Here is a 21,920-nt window from a genome sequence, read left to right on the forward strand (position 1 = left end):
ATGAGTGACACTTGCTCACGAGCAAAATTAAGTGCATGGGAAGAGCTAAATATTCGAAATTACAGCCTTTTTTCAATGGGAAGCACTACAATATCTGGGAACTGCTAAAAAACCTACAATAAAAGGCAAAGGTGCTGATACCAATTAGACAACTGTTCAGGGCACCAGTATCACATTGTAGCAATCAGAAATGTAATAGCAATTGTGCTTGTCTGAAGTATACAACTGTGGAGACAGCCAAGGGTAAGCATGATGAGAGTAGGGTGTTCATTATCCACATATGAACACTTCCTGGAGTTGAATAGGAGGCCAAAAGCAGCAGAAACCCTCAGTGAGCGAGGTGGCTGCTTATAACCTAGCATGGGTATAGCAGCAAGGCACGTGAGCTCCATGGACAACGAACAAGTGTTTTATCCAGTGAATATGCAGTGCTCTACAGTCAGTTACAACACTTAAATTAAAATCATCAAAACATGTAAGCCGAGCAGGATGAAAGAGTCAGTCGCTCACGAGATAACATCCATGTAGGAGGTGTTCTTTTGTGCCACTGAAAGAGTGGAACGTTATCTGCAAAAACTCTCACAAGATTCCCTTCAACAAGAAACACAGGCAGAAGTTATTCGTGGCTGCACATACAAGTTCTCAAAATGTTTCATATGCTCCATTGCAAAAACCAAATTAAATGTTTGAATGGACCCATAGCCACATAAGGAGGAAATCAGTAAAATCAGGCATTATCTTTTAAGCTGTTTTAGATAGAATGCAATTTGCAATGGATACAGTATTAAAATGTGCAAAAATCATAAAGGTAAAGAAATTATCATTGAGCACGTCTTATACACTCATGCCATTTCACTTGTTTTAACCTACTACGATTAAGTACATGTTGCCGATATCAAATTAACACACTAGGGGGCATATTACCAAGCAATAGCGATAATTATCGCTATTGATTGGTTAGAGACAAAAATTTACCGCTGAGCTGCGGCGATTTTTATCGCAGATAAACCTTGGTATTACCAAGGTTTATCGCAAATGCGATAAAAAACGGCCGCAATGCATGAATATCGCTGAAAAGTCAGCGATATTCATGCATTACCGAGCTAATGCTCTTAGCCATGTTATCCACCTCCCATTGGATAACATGGCTAAGAACAGCTCAGGGCAGGTGTTAGCTTTTGGAGATATTCGCGCTTAGCGCGAATATCTCCAAAAGTTGGTAATAGGAGATAGCGATGAGTCGCTAACATCTTGGCACGCCCACTTTGCATGTCATTAGTGATAAATATCACTGACATGCAAAGTGGGGCCCAAGATGGTCGGTATCTCCTACTAGCTGTCGCTAACTGGTGTTAGCGACAGCTAGGTAATAGGGAGATCATTTTATCTCTGCTTTCTTGGCCTTTAAAGCCAAAAAAGCGGAGATAAACCCCCTTGATAATATGCCCCTGGGTTCAATGTCTAAGTCTAATATAGGTGACTTACAGCCACAAATCGTTAGTTGCCTTCTAAACAAGTGGCATCGGCTGTGGAAGATGAGCACGGTGTTAATGCACTTGGCTTGAATTGGGCCACAGTTAAAGGGAGTGGATACAAGTCAGATAGAGGGCATTAATACCGAGGCGTTAATAACTCCAAACAGGCCTCTAAGACTCTTGATACTCCTTAGCACACGTTTAGTATTCCATGTTACTGATATATACATGTGTTTCCACAATACAGTTCGCACACAAAAATAAATTCTTAATCCTTTTGTTCAGGGTTGTTTTAGTCCTCGCTCCTTTCCTAGCATTTCAGATCTGCTACTTCACTGCCTCTTCCTAATGTTTTAGTGCATTTCACAGTTTCTTCAAATATGTCTAATTTGCTATTTTTCAGAGCTGGACTGGGGCTGAAAATAGGCCCGTACTCCAAACTAAAAGTGACCAAGTAGCAAATCAAATAGTAAAAAATAGTGGCCGACATTTGCAAATCGGGGCAGTTATGGACTTGTAAAGAAAGACACACGGTCTTGGTGATTTTGCAATGTATGGGAGGGTACACACTTTTACGCTTGCTGCAAGGGATGTTTATCGTAATATCTGAGAAATCAACAGCACCTAACCAGTCAACTAGACCATGTGAGAGAGGGGCTATGGAGAAATGAGTGGCCCACAAAAAAATATATAAAACTGTCTCACAATGTTCAGGAAATGATAAAAATGTCAAATTAACACAGGGCACAGCTGGTGACTAACCTTCCTGCTGCCATTCCACACGTGCCTGGGGGCCTCAAAGCGGCCGAAGCGCTCCGATCAGATCTTGAGCTGCCACGTTTCTTGAGCCTTTGAGATGGAGGGTCACAGGCAGGTCAGTCTCCTCTCCTAAGGAGTGTCCCGCTCTGGTTGGCAGCAGTTGCGATAGTTAGGAACCCGCACACATTTCGTATTTAGCGAAATTAAAACGTTCTACCTGGAAGACTCATTTCATCCGCACCGACTTTTCCAGTTGGATACACAGCTGCACACGGTCCGTGCTGTGACTGCTTATACCGGCTCCAGCATCCGTCGTAGTCCGTGTGTTGGCTCCCATTTGCACGAGGCAATCATGCCAGTTTAACATTTCGGCGCTGCGGTGCAAGCAGACATGCCATTTGCTGCAGTTCCACTCGTCTGCCTATGCAGCCACGACGCCACGACCCCCGCTTGCGCCATAGGTGGCAGCAGCACGTAGAATATGTGCTGCCTGCCCGTCCCTGACGTCAGGCTGTGACTGTGACGCCGCGCCGGGCGGGAATGCACTAGACTAGGGTTTTTAGATACATTGTAGCTGCCTTACTGCGGTGACAGTGCTACTGGAAATGCTCGCCCGGCCGGCAAGTGACATCTGCGGGAGCAGGCGCGCACGCAAGCTAGCAGCTCTAGTGTCCAGTAGTACTTTTAGCGCTTTGTGTGACTGCAGAGAGAGTGGCATCAAATGTGTGACAATGCATTTCAGTGCGGTGATGCGGAGCACCACACTGAAATGCGTTAGTGTCACACTTGATGCGTGATACTTGACAGGACTGTATAGCTAAACATGAACAACAAGCATTGGCATTGCCAGTAGGTCTCGCCTCTGGGACCTTACATGTTTAGTTATCCAGCACAATAGCCTTGATGCAACTGTTGCATGGCTAAACACGTATAAGGTCCCAAGGCGCGACCTATTGGCTAAGCCAATGCTTGTTTTCATTGGTTCCTGTTTGTGCCTTTTAGAGATGCATGCTTCTGTTTCGTCCTCGAGTCTTAACTACTCCCGCCTTTTGATGATCTAGGTCACAGGTACTCATAAACATTTTCCCGGGGGCCGCAAAGTTTGATCTGTGGTGTGACCGAGGGCCGCACTGATGCAGGCGGGGTGTTAACTCTGGGATGGGGAAACAAAGCATGTATATCTAGTGACTGCCTTTAAGAATGAAGGTGTTCCTAAAGTTAAAGGCCTGGTTACCTCCTTTTCCTAACTGCAATTAACCTTTAAATAAGTGTTTGCTGTATATGTACGTTTCTTTTTCAAGTTAGTGCTGAGTCGAGTAAACGGGAGCCCAGTGCTGCTGCTGCCCGGGATCCGCATGTAAAGACCTGAAGGGCCTTATGCGGCCCCCGGGCCGTACTTTGAGTATCACTGATCTAGATCCTCCCGGCGACCACCCCAGCTACATGTGTATTTTGATGTTCTTCGAAAAGGGGACGGGTTGATCCGGGGCCGCTGTATCTCTTTTGCTCTCGGTGGTCCCATGAGAGTAAAAGCTGCTCATTCTGCTAATCCTTCCATAACTTTCCAGAAGTCTCAGAGCAGACAGGCTCGCTGAGTCATTCTTATTTACTGAGCGAGTCTGTTAAATTTTTGCAACATTTCTTCAGCGAGTCTGTTTATTCATAATGTATGGTGACAAGAGGATCAGATCAGATTCTTCCTGTTTCTCTTGCTAAGCCATAGCGCGTTCATTGGGGGAGTGGGCGGGGTAGAGCTGAGGCTGCCCTTCAAGATGCTCACACCCTGCACAGCTCAAGAAGCTGCCATGGCTTAACAAGAGAAACAGGAAGAATCAGAGAAACAGACACAGGTACCAGAGAGTACTAACTGAGAACTTGCTTCTTCGCACAGTCTTTTTTAGCCAGAGTATTTTGATTGATTCAATGTATCGCTTTTAAAATTACTCTGAAAGCTTCTAAGACAATCGCATTTTAAATTTTAAGCTTTTTGAAACAAATGTTTTTTTTAAACTGAAATTGAATTGAATGCTTCTCACTGTGGGGAAGCCTGACTTACGTCAAACAGTAGAACGGGAGCTGGGCGGGGCAGGACCAGTGAGCACAGCTGAGGGGACTCGCCCTCGTGGGGAGCGAGGAACAGGTCAGCGCTCTAGTAGTTAAGCCAGTGGTTCCCAAACTTTTTTGACCCGTAGCTCCCTTGACCTAATTGGCAGTTGGCTGTGGCTCCCCACCGTTTTTTACCCGCGCACCGGGGTGCCGTGGCACCCCTTTGGGAACCACCGGTCTACATGAAGAATCAAGCCTAGGCGTGATGAAGGATTCAGAGAGTAGCCATCACTACAGGGCATAAGGTGCCCACTCAACACTCTCCACCAGGCCTCTGACCCTGCACCCACCCAACGCTCTCCACCAGCCCTCTGACCCTGTACCCACCCAGCGCTCTCCACCAGGCCCCTGACCCTGCACCCACCCAACGCTCTGCACCAGGCCCCTGACCCTCCACCCACCCACCCAACGCTCTCCACCAGGCCCCTGATCCCGCACCCACCCAACGCTCTCCACCAGGCCTCTGACCCTGTACCCACCCAGCGCTCTCCACCAGACCCCTGACCCTGCACCCACCCAACTCTCTCCACCAGGCCTCTGACCCTGCACCCACCCAGCGCTCTCCTCCAGACCCCTGACCCCGCACCCACCCGCCCAACGCCCTCCACCAGGCCTCTGACCCTGTACCCACCCAGCGCTCTCCACCAGACCCCTGACCCTGCACCCACCCAACACTCTCCACCTGGCCCCTGATCCTCCACCCACACACCCAACGCTCTCCACCAGGACCCTGACCCGGCCCCCTCCTTCGCAACGCTCTCCACCAGGCCTCCGACCCTGTACCCACCCAACGCTCTCCACCATGGTTCCTGACCCTCAGGCTCCAAACTCAGAAAGGGACGTGGTTTAGTGGCTGAAAAGACAATTAGGCAAAAATCAGCACTAGTAATATGGAGAGTTAATACTAACTAATCAACAATGGTCTCCAGTAACAAGGAGCACTTACTTATGCAGTCGTTCATATGAAACATCCTCCACACGGGCCAGTGCCAATGAACATAGTGCCAAAACTCAGGCCACTTGAAAGCATTTCACCTATCCCTGCACAGGAGCAGTGCTCACATACAAGGTTCCAAAGTCCAGGTCACGCCTTGGCACTCCAACCATTCATTCACAAGTGCTAGTGCCCCTGTAGTGTACAATATGCCAAAACCCAGGCCATTAGTAGGCTCCCCACCCACACGTGCAGTGTCCGGTACCATGTGCCACAACACGTGCCACTTGTAGCGCTCCACCCATTCATCAGTGTGACAGTGTCTCGGTATAATATGCCAAAACTCATGTCAACGTTTCAAAGTTCAAAGTTTGTTTTTATTGCACGATTATTTAAAATCATTGCAATATGCAAAAATACGAAAGACAGTAATAGAAACATTCGAGACTGTTAAAAACTAAAACTAAAACAATAAGTGGGTGGGAAGGAAAAGTAAAAGGACAAGGAAAGTCAAAGATCGATTACTTGCAAAGAATTAAATTCAGGCATTACACAAAGGGAAAAGTCATGGAATTAATTTCGGTCATGAATTTAACAAAGCGGGTCGCCATTTGAGGCGAATCCCCCCTCATACATTCCTCAAGTGCTTCTTGACATGTCCTGATACCAAGAAGGCGCCAAATTGGTCTCAGCCAGAATATTCTTTGTGGCCGCAATTAGTGGCAAATGCACAAAATGTGAATTAAGTTTTCCTCTCCCCATTTGCAAAACCGGCATTGGGAAGAGGCTCCTATCTTATATCCTTGCCCAAACTTGTATGCTTTCAGCGGAATTAGGCCAAATCGGAATCTCATTAGCTGGTGCGTAATATACAGTTTCATTGCTGATGCAAGATAAGATGGAAGAATTTTTGGAGCATATAATTTGGCGGCCCAAGTGCCATGGGAGAGCTTAAGCACCAGTTGTGTGTCCGATTGGTTTGAAAGGATTTTTGCTTGCTTAATTAAGAGATTTCCTTTCGTTTCATTGGGCAGAGAAGAAGACCATATATCCCCCGCTTCGAGCGATTTGAGGCAGAACGTTAGATATTTATTCCATGATGAAGCGGGGTTTTTGAGGACCAGCCATATACAGCTCTTTAACGTATGGGAATTTGCTTGTTTCGCTTTTAGGCAATATATAGCGAATCTTGCAGCCATAATTCAACGCATGGAGGATAGAGAAAATTCTTTCCGTATTTGGGCATGGGAAGTCGAGTTTGGCAATCGAAAGACCCGGCGGTAACATGATGACTGCGCTCTATCAAGCCAATTATTCAGTTTGTCCTTAAAGATGATTGCTCCAAAAGTAATTGTGGGCAGAAATTTTGCGTTAATCAGTTTTATTAATGGGACAAAATCCTGAGAATGTAGGGCGTTCTTTGTTCTCAAAAAGACTCCCTCTAGACGGCGAGCCACTGTCAGCATCTCAGTTATATGCACCGAGCATCTACTTTTGTGGTCAATCCAGACACCTAAGTATTTGTATGTAGGGACAGTTTCCAATTGCTTCCCCTCTATGAACCACAGGAGCTTTTTTGTGTTCGTAGGTGATACTGCCATCGCCTTGGTTTTACCTACGTTTATCTCGAGCATATTGTTTTTACAATACTGGGCGAGAGAATTGAACAGCCTTTGGAGGCCCACCTGAGTTTGGTCTAGCAGAATCGTGTCGTCCGCATACTGCAGAATTTGAATTTTGCTTTGGCCAATTCCTGGCGGGAAGGCTCTTGATCCAGTTAACCATTCCGGAAGGTCAGCGAGGTACAGATTAAAAAGTAGTGGAGCAAGGGTGCACCCTTGTTTAAGGACTCTATTTGTAAAAATTTTGTTAGAGGTGGTCCATTTTGATGTTACTCTGACCTTGACCCATGTGTCCGTGTGAAGGGCTATTAGCGCATTTAATAGTTCCCGCGGAATTCCCCATTTTGACAGTTTTCCCCATAATTTGGGACGGCTAACGCTGTCGAATGCTTTGCGGAAATCAATAAATCCCATGTACAGGGATTTGCCTTTTGCAGCTATGGTAGTCTCCATCAAATGGACTATCGAAATCAGGTTGTCTTTGATGTGGCAGCCTTTTCGGAAGCCAGTTTGACTAAAGGGGATTAGATTATTCGATTCCACCCAATTTGTAAGTTCTTTCAACAATATGCTTGAATAGGCTTTCCCGTCCACATCGAGTAGAGCTACCATCCGATAGTTATCGGGATCAGAGCGGGAACCTTTTTTATGGAAAGGTACTAAAAGTGATCCATGCCACTTACGCGGGATGGTACGTCCCAGTATAGCATCTTCGAATAGCGGAGTCAACAGCAGAGCCCATTTTTGTGCAGCAGCTTTAAAAACCTGTGTTGGAATTCCATTGGGGCCTGGAGCGCCCCCAGAGCGCATTTTCCTTATTACCGCAGCTATTTCTTCGGTTGCTATCTTGATAGGACTTGGCGTGTCTTCCTCCTCGACTTGCTGGTCTAGAGTTAGTTGAACGCCCCTACTGCCAGTTGGTACGCCCGATGTTGTATACAGCTCTTTGACATACTTCTCCCAATCAGCGGGGGAGATATTAGTAACAGTCGGATGTTTGGCAGCTTTGGATGCCTCGTTCACCCAATTCCAAAACTTCCTCTGATCCTTGGTTTTAATTATCTCGAAGGCTGCCGCCCAATGACGCTCTTCTTCCTGTCTTTGTAAGGCGAATCGGGCCTTCCTATAGACTTTTCTAGCCGCTGATATGTCGTTCTTCAGAGATTTATGTTGGCTTTCGCTGTACTATGGGCTCGTTGCAACTTATTTAGTTTACTCTTTGAGAGAGTTACAGCTTGTTTTTGCTCCAGCAAGATAGTCGAAACCGGGAGCACCTGTGGAGGGCTACTTGTTATTTTTAATGCCAACTGTTCTCTGAATTTACTCAGTCTTGTTTCCCAGGAGGGACCTGCCAAATACTCAGCCCCATCTTGGCAATGTTCGGAAATAAGATTATCAATCTCTGTTTCAAGTACTTCACAGTTCTCCTTGGACCATCTCAGTTTTTTTACCTTCTGAAGGTTTAATTCCCGTCCAATCAGGGGAATTATTGGGCGATGTTGAGGCCGAAGGGCGATGTTACATACTAAGATGGCATGATCGCTGTCTGCAGATGGCGTTACCGAGAACTGGTGCACCAGATAAAAGGCGAAAAGAGATATCCAGATGTAATCTAAAGTAGCCATGCGGAAGGGGGATATATGGGTATAGGCTGCAGGATTATCGGTGGGAAATCTTCCATTAAGAGCACGCAGACCAGATTGATTTAGTTTTGTTGCAAGTCTCATTCCGCCAACTTCCTTCCGTTGGTGTTGAGACTTCATCTCCGGAATTGCCCACTCTTCATTTCCTAGTGCTATTTGGAAGGATTGACTTGGGTCCGGGTCCATTAGGTTACAGTTGAAATCTCCCATTAGCAACCACAAATCATTTGGGAATAGAGCTTCCAGATCCTCTATTATGGGAATCAAAGTGTTTAAAGTTGCCTCCCGGCGAGTTTTTACAGGGTGGAGATAGATGCAACCGAGGATGATTTTTTCCTTATTTTCCCCTTATCGTGGCTCTTGAATTCGATACTGAGAAAAATATAATCGCCCTTCCCATTATAGAGTGTCACTAATTTTGCGTCCAGTGAGTTCTTTACGGCAATCAACACGCCCCCGGATGCATGGCCGCCTACTGCAGAGGGAATAGCAAAGGATTCGCATGTAGTGAAATCTTCCCAGATGGTATTCTCCAAGGCCCAAGTCTCTTGGATCGCAAGGATGTCGTTTAGCTCCTGGAGGTCCTTAATTGTGCGACACATTTTCTCTTTGGTTAGGCCCCTAATGTTCCACGAGCAAATGTTTAAGCATCGAGCTTTGTCATATTTTGATTTACCTTCTGACTGACTTGCCGGTGTACTACCCTAAGGCCTTAGAAAGCCAGGACCAATCATGAGATTTATTTAATTTAAATATGCACTTGCGTGGACCGCCTTCAGCTGTGGTGATTACTTGAAGTGGAGTGTCCATCCAGGGTGCTGCTTTTAATTCCTGTCTTGGGCCCCGTAGCATCGGCTGTTGTTGCTGTCTTCTCCTTTCCACATTTAAGTCAGAGCCCGTATTGTTGGGCAGCGGGGTTTCAGTTTTTTTTTTTAAGAAGGACGGATAGTTGAGGGACGTATAGGAACTTACTCGAATACCCCATTCACTCAGTTGTTTTGAGTTTTTAGCTAATATTGCCGCTGGCTCCGGATTGGTAAAAATTACCAGAGTGGACTCATTTTTTTGGCCCCAGGCTGGGTCAATAAAAGCCACTGTTTCAATGTCTGCTGTGTTGATGTTTTCTAAGCCTGGCAAATTCTGGCAGAGTTTTAGAACGTTTCCCCTATTGAGGATGTCCCATTACCCTGGGATTCATATTCTGGATAGAGTAGTACTTTTTTGCTCTGTCGCTGTAGAAGGCTAGGTTCCTGTATATTAGTATTAGCTTTATGCATATGTGGCCGATTGGGGGCACCAATAGGCGGATCTGTTTGGGGCTTTTCCCTGACATGATGTTCTAGGTGTTCTAAGACAGTTTGCTTTAAAGTCAAGGGGTGGGTACTTATTAACTGAGCGCTTATAGCAAATTCTTGAGGGGAAAATATTTTATTGTTAGGTCTGGCCTCCTCTTGTGCGGCCCCTTTGTTGGTTTGGCTTTCGTTTTCTCTTAATGTTGGTGTTTCTGTGTTAGAGATTCTTTTTATTTGCCCCATGCCTTCAGCAGTGGGCATGTTTATTCTGTTTGTAGTGGTTGAAGAGTTTTTAGTGGCAGGTTTAATGGACTTTTCACTTTGAGACGGATGGTTGCTACAAGGCATTTTCATATTGCTGTTATGTTTAGGTGCTTTTTCCTCCTTTGAGTCTATTGTTTTCTGTGTAGGGTATTGAGTTGATTTTGATTTTTCAACAATGCCTTTGTGGGGGACCATTGATTCGTCTAGCTCCTCCACCTTGTTTGACGAAATATTCCTCCCATTTGTTCAGAGCCATTGTATTAGTGCAGTATTCTTTTTATTAGCTTTATTTAGTTTCTTCAGTTTTTTCTTATTTTTTCTCGACAGCGTTGTACCTTCCTTCAGGACTTGCTTGGGCTCGCTTAAAGGCATAGGAAAGTTTGTTGCGACAAAGGCTTGATCAGGAGGAAGGCTTGTTGCGATATTTAATTGTTGCTGGACCTGTTTTGAACTGTTAATAATATTACTGGGGCTAGCTAAGATGTTGAAAGTTGTTCTAGATTTCACTGCTGTTACATGGATTTGGGGATTGGAGACAAAACTAGTTTTCTGCTGAATTGAAGTACATACTTTCTGCGATTGTATTTGTGGCCTTGTCTTTAGATCTTCAATTAGCTCGGACATTATTTCAGGCAGAGTCTCGAGTTTTTTTTATCAGAGTCTCACAGATGCAATTGGTATGCGTATTGTTTGAATGTGGGGTGATGTTTGCTAGCAGTTCCTGGTTTAGGTGTGCTGTGGACGCATGATTTTCACCCACGTTGTTTTGGACCCTTCGAATCAGTGAATTTAATTGTTCAAGTTTTTTGTCAATGCTCATTGTGGTTTCTTTCTCGGGGTCATTTGCAATGGCGAGGCTATTAGCATGCGATGTAACAAAGACAACAGACGATGGCGTAGGTGATAGCGCAGATGATAGCGCAAGTGGTAATTTAGTTGTACTTGACTGCATCCAATGTTCGTCTGGGATAAGGGGGGGAATGGGTAATAACCGGGGAGAGAGAGGAAAGCTGTCCTGTACATTCCCTAGTTTGGTGCCGGGAACCAAGGCAGTGGCTTGACGATGAACAGTTATTTCTGGGTACAGAGACGGTAGGTTAGAGGGGTCAGACGAATTTATAAGTTGCTGCTGTATTTTCAAGGTCTTAATGCATGCTAATTGAGGTGTTACGCTATTTCCTTGGCCAATCTTGTAAAAATGCTCTCGAATGTCAGTTATTCCGCTAATTTTCCCTTTTGATATGTGCGGAAGGCGGGCCGTTAACGCCGTTTGCACAAAGCCTCTGCTGAGACTGTTTTTGACCTTTTTATCCTCAGGGATTCCCATTGGGGTGCTAGGAAAAAATTCTGAAGCCTCTTTCATTTGTTCCGCTTGCTTTGGGCAAAATTGAGAGGGGGATTGGCGACTGCAACCTGTCGCCTGAGGATATAGCAGTTTTGATTTCTGGCGCCTGGCAGACTTGTGAGGGCGGTGTGTTGGTTGCAGTAGAAGGCAGCTCCTAGTGCGCATTTTAGTCGGTGCATGGTTGGATTATGTATAGGCGTCAGTCAGTCCAACTGGGTGGTTTCAAATGCGAGAGCTGGTGACAGCCTAGAACTTGACAGCTGAAGCTGATGGGGAGTGAGCGGATCACACAGGGGGAGGCCACCGGCGACATCAGACCTAGTCGGAACCGCCTGGCCTTCATACCCCGGGGCTCTTACTTTACAGCTGTCTCTAACGGCAGCTGAGCTCACTATCTCTCACCAGCGGCCCCAGGAAGACTTTTTTACTGGAGTGAAGCTGTCAATGTGGCTGTCAATGTGGCTGGCTGCCGCTGTAGCAAGTCGCAAGTCACGAATGCAATTCGCCAGTACAAGTTTAAGTTTAAGTTTTTAGGTGAGCAAAGAGGTGCGGGACGCCAATCTATCGGGGTTCTTCGGCTCTTGGCTTGCGTGCTCTATCACCCCACCCTTGCATTGCTTTCGCTGGCAGCGCGACTAACCTCTGATATTGGGCTCGGCGCTTCCAGCGTTGTCTCCAGCGGTAGTGGTGGAATGAAGGGGGAGCGCAATGGCATCGGCGCTAGTGCAGCCTGCAGTGGCTGTCTCCTCGGTTATGACTCCCCTTAATTATGGCTCCTCATACACGCTGCGACCGTAGTAGTCCATGATTGCCCGTACTATATTGGTTCCTGCAGCCTCGAACAGTGAAGGACAGCGAATGGAGCAGGCAGTAGTAGGGGCAGCAGTTAGTGCCCACTTTTTGCCGCTTTTTTGCCCTCTCTTTAATCAGTTTGATGCTCTTCTCCCACCCTTCCCCCGCTCTGCTTTCTCTCTCGCCGGGGGGGGGGGGACACAGCAGCAGAAGAAGCAGAAGAGGCAGCAGCAGCGGCAGCGGCCGCACCCAATGGCGGGTCGGTTTTCTCCCCTCTTATCTATCGCCGGGGGGGCGGGAGGGCAGGAGGAGCAGCGGGAGCGGCAGCAAAGGCAACAGCGAAAAAGCAAAAAACGAACAGCAGCAGCAAGAGCAGCAACGGCCGCGTCCGATGGCGGCGGCGTTTACTGGCATCCTCGCGGAGACTCACAACTCACAGGTGCCCTCTACCGTCCACAGCGTCAACAGCATTCAGAATGCAAAGCAATAACTCTCTGAAACACGCTTCTGGCGCGCCTAAGGCAAGCCCGCCTGCGTCCGGACACGGTCATGGGCAAGGAACCATGCCGGATTCAACCCAGAAAACGGTAAGCTCATCACATATGATAGAGCATTATTACTCTCATTGAGATACTCCGGTAGAGTCCAATGTGAGATTACTCTAGCGCCTACAAGCTTGATAGGGAAGAAGATGTCATGCCCTCTCTGCCGGACTAAGTTTAACTCAGGCAAGATTGAAGGGCAACTACAACTAGATAGGCCCACAAGGAATGAGCAATGGGAAATGGGACTTATTAACAGTAGATCCTTGCCAGCACACACCACCGAAATCATAATGCTAATAGAGAATGAAGAACTTGACATTCTCTTCGTTACTGAAACGTGGTTGAATGACTGGTCCGCCCCGGCATAATCCAAGGACTAACCCCCGATTTCCTTATCCAAAGGCAAGGCAGGATGGGAAAAAGGGGAGGCGGGGTAGCAATCATTTACAAAAACGACTAAGAATGCATGATATCGTCCGTTGCCACCACCAACAGTGAAACTGTACAATTCAGCCTAAAACATCGGCTAATAACTCGTTTTCAGGCACACTGCTCTATAGACCCCCAGGACCCCCCGCTCCGTTCCTGAATGATGTGTAAATGTTTGAAATTTTTTTGTAAATTTGTAATTTTAAAAAAATTTGTAAATGTAAATGATGACAGTTGAGTGGATGTGAAACGTCAGAGGGCTCATGCCTAAGTCAGTCACAGGCGGTGGGCGAAGTCCCCGCAGATTGAAAAAGGTGACCTGGTGCTAATTAGAAACCGCGTAACCAGTGGCAAGTTTTGGTTGCCGTACGAGAAGGACCCATGGACTGTGGTCAAGGTCAAAGGAACTTGAATCATTGCAACCCGAGGGAGAGAGAGACTGACTCGAAATGTATCGCATTTCAAAAAGTACCAGCCTGCGGTGTCGAAGCCCGAGCCAGCCCGGGTCGAGGCATGCCCTAGCGTGATGGCATCGGCTGATGCCAGCCAGGACGGATGGCGGAAACGCCACCTGCGGAGAGCAGCGGTGATCAGGTAACTAGGTCCTGACTTGTGGAGAAGGAGCAGTGAGTGGAATGCTGGAGGAAGATTGTGGTCACTCTGGGACCGATCGAGGTGAGGCAACACCTGAGGCCGGAGGCCGTGAGGTCCCGGGGCGGGGCCCGTCCCAGCATCGTCTACGGGAGAATCCAGAACCCTCTCGCCGCCTGCGGGACTACTTCACGTAAGACTTGTTTATTATGCGCCTGAAGCTGATGTGACCGGCCATTTATGGCTAGGCGCTGTTCAGCTATTAATATTGGTCTGATGTTTGTTGGGGAGGAATGTTGTGTCGTACCTGTGACGAAACAGGCACGTAACGTGAGGGTCATGTGGCCCAATTAAACACCCATTAATACCTCCTGTGGTTATTGCAAGCCCTAGGCCCCAGCTTAGCCCCCCAACAGTGTCGGCGCCGACACAACTGTAACCACACACATCTCCCTTCCGACACGCGATGAGTGGATTACATAAACACGACAATAATGAATGAAAAATACACGGCATGCATAGACAAGGTTTGCTATGTAACCTCTGGACTCCTGGAAACCTAAACAGACACCAGTGACATCACCTGGGATCACAAACTCACCCACGGGGAACGGGGTTACATAATAATAATCCACATTTGTAAAGCGCACAATCACCCGTAAGGGTCTCTAGGCGCTGGGGGCCGTCGGGAAGATTAAGCGAGCTATTTCCCAGAGTCACATGGTGCTGGGCTGACCTGCCGCCGGAGCCGGGGATCGAACCGTGGTCCCCAGATTCCAGCGTCAGTCGCCCTGGCCGCGGCGCCACACCTCTCCCTGGACTTGGACCTGTTTGACCAGATACAATAGCCGCCCTGCGAGGCCATGACGTCCATTGCCTCTCTTTTGTTTTTTCATTAATAACAATTAAAAAAGTAACATAAAATCCAATACAAATATAATTATTTTTTTAAACCACACACACAGGGTTGGGCGCTTTGAGGACACCTCACCTCTGCTTGAGCTCCGGACCGTGGGGGCTGCAGGGCCCGGGAGAGGGGGCACCGGGGGCCCGGCTGCCCGTGAGGAGTGAGGTCCGGTGTGTTATTCCTCCCCCCACCTAACGCGCGCGCGCAGCGAAGACACTGCTTCCTGGCGCAGCGTTAGGGAGGGCCTCGCGCCGAGTATGGACTGTGAGCGGCCTTGAGCGCGGGGCGCAACCTGGAAAGAGGCCAATCCAGCGAGGACACTCAGTCTCACTGCGCCTGCGCAGAGGACAGATACCTCCCCCCATCGAGGGCCAATCCAGCGAGGACACTCGGTCTCACTGCGCCTGCGCAGAGGACAGATACCTCCCCCCATCGAGGGCCAATCCAGCGAGGACACTCGGTCTCACTGCGCCTGCGCAGAGGACAGATACCTCCCCCCATCGAGGGCCAATCCAGCGAGGACACTCGGTCTCACTGCGCCTGCGCAGAGGACAGATACCTCACCCCATTGAGGGCCAATCCAGCGAGGACACTCGGTCTCACTGCGCCTGCGCAGAGGAGAGATACCTCCACCCATCGAGGAGCTGTGGCGTGAGGCGCCTCGTGCTCCGTGTATCTTATTCATTGTCACTGTAATTGTTGTGCGTCTTTGTGTCCCTGCGAGGACACCGTCCCACCTGTGCTGGCTCTGAGCTATCAGCTGACGAGTCACAGGTGTCGCCGTTTACTGAGCTCCGTCCTGACGGAGCCTGTGTTGGTGAGCTAAACATCTTTCTGTCAACGACTTCTGGAGTTGGATTGTCTTAAAAGGACCCTCTGTCCTCAGCGCATGCGCAGTTATTAATTCAAGGCCTTCCTTAACCAGCGGCACCAAGACCTTTCTGACTTGCGTCTACATAAATGCCACATTTAAGACCTGGTGTAAAGGATGAAAGAGCTGGAGAATTTATAATAACTTTCTTAATGTTATTGAAAGCCAAATCTGCCTCATCATTCCACAAAAATGAGATATCCTTTTTAATTAAAATCCTAAGGGGTTGAACCAATTGAGAATAATTCATGACAAATCTTGAATAATATTCGGTGAGACCAAGAAATGATCTCAAAGCATCCTTGTTGCTTGGAATAGGTACATTTTGAATGGCCTGAGTGAGGGAAAGTTTGGGTTTGATACCCATGGTGGAAATGGAATGACCCAAGTAGTCTAATTCTTCCACAAAAAACTTGCACTTTTTTTTACCAAGTGTGATCCCAACTTCACTGAAGCGAGATAGTACAATGCGTAAATCCTTAATATGTTCATCAACATTCTTTGAATGAATTAAAACATCATCTTGATATGCTTGCACACCCTTAATATTACATAAAACGCTGTCCATAAATTTTTGAAAAACACTTGCGGCACTTGCTAAACCAAAAGGAAGTCTCAGATATTTAAAGGCCCCAAACGGAGTAATAAATGTGGTGAGTTCAGATGAACATTTGGTCAGGGGAATTTGGTGGTATGCACTCCTTAAATCTAAGAGCGTAAACAATTTGGAATCAGCAATTCCGGTGAGAAGCTCTTGAATTCTAGGTAAGGGATAACAGTCGATTAAAATATTCTGATTTAATGATCGAAGGTCGGCACACAAACGAATGCTAGAATCTTTTTTTTTTAACGACCACGATCGGACTGACCCATAAAGATGAATCAACAGCTTCAATTATCTTCTCATCTACCATTTTCAATAGTACCTTTTTTAAATCATCTCTCACATTGAGAGGAACATTCCTCAATTTGTGAATTACTGGAATTGCATTTGGTTTGAGACGAATGCGATGCTCATAGTTCTTGATCATACCGACAGAATCATTAAAGACTTCAGGGAAATCCGAAATGATTTTGTTAACTATTCCTACATCAATGAAATTAACAAAGGACACATCACATTGTTCATTTATCTGAACAGGACAATCAGATCCAGGGACAAGTTTGAGACCCATTTTGGCAAGATCTTGCCATCCAATAATGCATTTTCCATCAGTCGCAACATAGACCTTTGTATAGATACATCTGCCCAAACAAGTTACACTAGTAATAAAGAAACCCCACATTTCAATGCTTTTCCCAGCATATGCTTTTGGTATGATATCCAACGGTTCAAGAGTAATTCTGGAAGACCAGTGAGTATTGAACAGCAGTTCAGATATAATGGTAACGGGGGCACCCGAATCTGCCATCATGTTAATTGTTAAATGATCAACAATTACCTGGCAAGTTGGATCTTTTGCGTGTCCCGAACCATTGGAATTAACCATACAAATAGAAACTGAATGAATAGAAAGAATTTCTTTTTCAATCAAATTTCTATTAGGAGTAACAATTTCAACAGTATTAATAGTAGTATTTTTCATTTCAGAGTCAATAAATTGAACATCATCAGAGTTTTCACCTGTAAAGCAAGAAATGTTATTAATCTGAGAACTTTTTCGGTTACGACAAACAGATTGAAAATGCCCAATTTTTTGACAAAAAGTGCACTTTTTCCCTTGGGCTGGACAAATTGGGCTGTTACTTAAGTGCGTTTTAGAACCACAACGAAAACAAAAGGTATTTGTTCTCCTTTGAAATGGTTTCTGAAAAGGCTTATTTTTAGTATAAACAGCATTAATATTTAAATCAGGTTGAGGAAATGAATTAGCTTCAGTAATACATTTGGAAGATACAATCGATCTTTCGATACCCTTAGCTATTTCTAAAACTTCAGATAAAGAAGGGTCTCTGCAACTTAATATTCTCTCTTGAATCTTCTTGTGACAGCAATTATATACAAACTGGTCTCTTAAAGCAGTTTCTAGGTAAGTTCCAAAACTGCACTCAGCAGCAAGGTTTCTCAAAGCAGAAATAAATTCTTCAATAGACTCATCCTGTTCTTGACGTCTTTTCATAAAATTAAAACGTTCAAGTATAACACTAGGCTGCTCGAGGAATTTCCTTTTCAATTTTAAAACTGCAGCTGAATATTCATTAATATCACCTCCACCACTAGAAGATGGAAGAGGATTGGGTAAATTGTTAAAAATCTGTCTGCCTTCTTTACCCAAATTGCTATAAAGGATTGCCAATTTCCTCTTAGGAGAGTATTCATCCGCTCCTATGGCAATTAAATAACTTTCAAAGTTTTGAAACCAATGTCTCCAAGGTTCTTTAGGCTTTCCAGGTACTGGTAAAAAATAATTCAAAGTAACTATTTGTTGGTTCGTGGCCATGTTGTTTATAACGAAGAACTGATGAAGAACTGTAAAGTCAGATTTGTAAAATTTAAATCCACTGAAAAATTGTTTGACTATTCCTTTAAAAACTCTTTACAAGAGATAAAATTCAATGTAAACCTTTGAAAACCGCTCACCGTAAATCCTTTAAACGAGTAAATGAGGTTGTTTCCTCTCCGACTCTTACGATCGGTAAATCGTTGTCATGGTAACATGGAAACAATCCAATATGGCCTCCAAGCGTAGCTACGCTCCTGCACGCATGCGCAATGACGTATGCTCGAGACGAGATGATGATCTCGCTCACGTCATGAGTGACGCGCAACAGGGTCCGTCAGGAATTGAAGAAAGGCATAAAATTATGCAAAATCCTGATGAGACGGGCAATCAGCGGCGGATTTTTAGGTAGCAGAGCTTGAAGAGGTCTTGAAGACGGCGGTGAGGTTAGGCGGGATCGTGCAAGGTAGGTGATGTGCTCTTTTTGACCAAAATGAGGGTCCTCGTCGCCAAATGTAAAGTAGAAAGGTTTCTTGCTGGTAATGAATGTCATTTGACGTTGTTGAAGTCGTTAGGTAAAGTTTATTACCATAATCAAAGAGCACACCACAGGAGCACATCCGCACTCAGCAAACTCTAACTGTAGAAGTCACAGACTCACAGTTGAAGTCTACAGGTAAGGAGTGTCACGAGGGATGCGTCTCTTGAAAGAAAACACTCTTCAAGAGACGCGCGTGAAAGAATACACAACATTAGAACATAGTGCACGTGAACACTAAAAGAATACTTACGAAACTCTATGAACTCCACACGCAGTTGTTCATTTATGGCACGTTTAGTTCAGTCCTGGTGTTTACACAAAGGCCTCGGATAGCTCAGCAGGGCCAGCGAGGGTGCCAGACCCACAGCAGGGAGCACAGCACTCGTATTAAACCCCAGGTGAGGCAATGAGATAGAAAGATTGAACACCTAATTATTGTATAGCCATAGCTGCCAAGGTTTCCCATTGCTATGTGTGGCATTTTCATAATTTCAGTGTAATTATGAGTGACACTTGCTCACGAGCAAAATTAAGTGCATGGGAAGAGCTAAATATTCGAAATTACAGCCTTTTTTCAATGGGAAGCACTACAATACCTGGGAACTGCTAAAAAACCCTACAATAAAAGGCAAAGGTGCTGATACCAATTAGACAACTGTTCAGGGCACCAGTATCACATTGTAGCAATCAGAAATGTAATAGCAATTGTGCTTGTCTGAAGTATACAACTGTGGAGACAGCCAAGGGTAAGCATGATGAGAGTAGGGTGTTCATTATCCACATATGAACACTTCCTGGAGTTGAATAGGAGGCCAAAAGCAGCAGAAACCCTCAGTGAGCGAGGTGGCTGCTTATAACCTAGCATGGGTATAGCAGCAAGGCACGTGACCTCCATGGACAACGAACACGTGTTTTATCCAGTGAATATGCAGTGCTCTACAGTCAGTTACAACACTTAAATTAAAATCATCAAAACATGTAAGCCGAGCAGGATGAAAGAGTCAGTCGCTCACGAGATAACATCCATGTAGGAGGAGGTGTTCTTTTGTGCCACTGAAAGAGTGGAACGTTATCTGCAAAAACTCTCACAAGATTCCCTCCAACAAGAAACACAGGCAGAAGTTATTCGTGGCTGCACATACAAGTTCTCAAAATGTTTCATATGCTCCATTGCAAAAACCAAATTAAATGTTTGAATGGACCCATAGCCACATAAGGAGGAAATCAGTAAAATCAGGCATTATCTTTTAAGCTGTTTTAGATAGAATGCAATTTGCAATGGATACAGTATTAAAATGTGCAAAAATCATAAAGGTAAAGAAATTATCATTGAGCACGTCTTATACACTCATGCCATTTCACTTGTTTTAACCTACTACGATTAAGTACATGTTGCCGATATCAAATTAACACACTAGGGGGCATATTACCAAGCAATAGCGATAATTATCGCTATTGATTGGTTAGAGACAAAAATTTACCGCTGAGCTGCGGCGATTTTTATCGCAGATAAACCTTGGTATTACCAACGTTTATCGCAAATGCGATAAAAAACGGCCGCAATGCATGAATATCGCTGAAAAGTCAGCGATATTCATGCATTACCGAGCTAATGCTCTTAGCCATGTTATCCACCTCCCATTGGATAACATGGCTAAGAACAGCTCAGGGCAGGTGTTAGCTTTTGGAGATATTCGCGCTTAGCGCGAATATCTCCAAAAGTTGGTAATAGGAGATAGCGATGAGTCGCTAACATCTTGGCACGCCCACTTTGCATGTCATTAGTGATAAATATCACTGACATGCAAAGTGGGGCCCAAGATGGTCGCTATCTCCTACTAGCTGTCGCTAACTGGTGTTAGCGACAGCTAGGTAATAGGGAGATCATTTCATCTCTGCTTTCTTGGCCTTTAAAGCCAAAAAAGCGGAGATAAACCCCCTTGATAATATGCCCCTGGGTTCAATGGCTAAGTCTAATATAGGTGACTTACAGCCACAAATCGTTAGTTGCCTTCTAAACAAGTGGCATCGGCTGTGGAAGATGAGCACGGTGTTAATGCACTTGGCTTGAATTGGGCCACAGTTAAAGGGAGTGGATACAAGTCAGATAGAGGGCATTAATACCGAGGCGTTAATAACTCCAAACAGGCCTCTAAGACTTCCTCGCTCCTTTCCTAGCATTTCAGATCTGCTACTTCACTGCCTCTTCCTAATGTTTTAGTGCATTTCACAGTTTCTTCAAATATGTCTAATTTGCTATTTTTCAGAGCTGGACTGGGGCTGAAAATAGGCCCGTACTCCAAACTAAAAGTGACCAAGTAGCAAATCAAATAGTAAAAAATAGTGGCCGACATTTGCAAATCGGGGCAGTTATGGACTTGTAAAGAAAGACACACGGTCTTGGTGATTTTGCAATGTATGGGAGGGTACACACTTTTACGCTTGCTGCAAGGGATGTTTATCGTAATATCTGAGAAATCAACAGCACCTAACCAGTCAACTAGACCATGTGAGAGAGGGGCTATGGAGAAATGAGCCCACAAAAAAATATATAAAACTGTCCCACAATGTTCAGGAAATGATAAAAATGTCAAATTAACACAGGGCACAGCTGGTGACTAACCTTCCTGCTGCCATTCCACACGTGCCTGGGGGCCTCAAAGCGGCCGAAGCGCTCCGATCAGATCTTGAGCTGCCACGTTTCTTGAGCCTTTGAGATGGAGGGTCACAGGCAGGTCAGTCTCCTCTCCTAAGGAGTGTCCCGCTCTGGTTGGCAGCAGTTGCGATAGTTAGGAACCCGCACACATTTCGTATTTAGCAAAATTAAAACGTTCTACCTGGAAGACTCATTTCATCCGCACCGACTTTTTCAGTTGGATACACAGCTGCACACGGTCCGTGCTGTGACTGCTTATACCGGCTCCAGCATCCGTCGTAGTCCGTGTGTTGGCTCCCATTTGCACGAGGCAATCATGCCAGTTTAACATTTCGGCGCTGCGGTGCAAGCAGACATGCCATTTGCTGCAGTTCCACTCGTCTGCCTATGCAGCCACGACCCCCGCTTGCGCCATAGGTGGCAGCAGCACGTAGAATATGTGCTGCCTGCCCGTCCCTGACGTCAGGCTGTGACTGTGACGCCGCGCCGGGCGGGAATGCACTAGACTAGGGTTTTTAGATACATTGTAGCTGCCTTACTGCGGTGACAGTGCTACTGGAAATGCGCGCCCGGCCGGCAAGTGACATCTGCGGGAGCAGGCGCGCACGCAAGCTAGCAGCTCTACTGTCCAGTAGTACTTTTAGCGCTTTGTGTGACTGCAGAGAGAGTGGCATCAAATGTGTGACAATGCATTTCAGTGCGGTGAT

At 45.9% G+C, this 21,920-nt stretch overlaps 1 protein-coding gene across 2 annotated transcripts in view; it reads left to right on the forward strand.

The window, feature by feature from the left end:
* LOC144807645 (uncharacterized) overlaps positions 1 to 21,920 on the forward strand; it is a 135,183-nt gene that overhangs the window by 185 nt on the left and 113,078 nt on the right. The window contains exon 1 of one of the 2 annotated variants that reach the window (XM_078673269.1): positions 18,855 to 18,955. The exons of the other annotated variant lie outside the window; for it this stretch is intronic. The gene's annotated coding sequence lies outside the window, so the exon portion shown is untranslated. Of the gene's footprint in view, positions 1 to 18,854; positions 18,956 to 21,920 lie in introns of those variants that run through there. 2 annotated transcript variants of the gene reach the window in all.

The sequence above is a fragment of the Lissotriton helveticus genome, chromosome 1_2, assembly GCF_964261635.1.
Source record: "Lissotriton helveticus chromosome 1_2, aLisHel1.1, whole genome shotgun sequence".
NCBI classification, from domain to species: Eukaryota; Metazoa; Chordata; class Amphibia; order Caudata; family Salamandridae; genus Lissotriton; species Lissotriton helveticus.